Source organism: Eimeria mitis, genomic scaffold (genome assembly GCF_000499745.2).
Source record: "Eimeria mitis Houghton genomic scaffold, Emh_scaff835, whole genome shotgun sequence".
NCBI classification, from domain to species: domain Eukaryota; phylum Apicomplexa; class Conoidasida; order Eucoccidiorida; family Eimeriidae; genus Eimeria; species Eimeria mitis.
Genome location: NW_013576141.1, coordinates 6,121 through 6,577, shown reverse-complemented (window position 1 = coordinate 6,577; position 457 = coordinate 6,121).

The following is a 457-nucleotide window of genomic DNA, read 5'->3' as shown; positions in this document are numbered from 1 at the left end:
AGAAAGAGACAGAAAGAGACAAAGAGAGACAGTATATCTCTTCAGGCAGCAAAACTTGCTGCTGCTGTTGCTCCTGCTGCTGCTGCTGCTGCTGCTGCTGCTGCAGCAGCAGCAGCAGCGACTGATGCAGGAGACAGAGAGAAGAGGAGACAGAAAGGAGACAGAAAGGAGACAGAAAGGAGACAGAGAGATATATTTATTTATTTATTTGAGTTTACAGCAGCAAGCAGTGCGCTGCCTTTCTTATAGAACTAATAAAAGGAGCCGTGCTGCAGCAGCTGCAGCAGCTGCAGCAGCTGCATGCATTGCTGCTGCTGCAGCAGCTGCAGCAGCAGCAGCAGCAACAACAGCGCCTGTTGCAGCAGCAGCAGCAGCAGCAGCAGCAACTGATTGCTGTGGTATTATTAAGGTGTCTCCTTTTGTATTCTCTGGCTGTCGTGTTAGAGACCCAGTATGC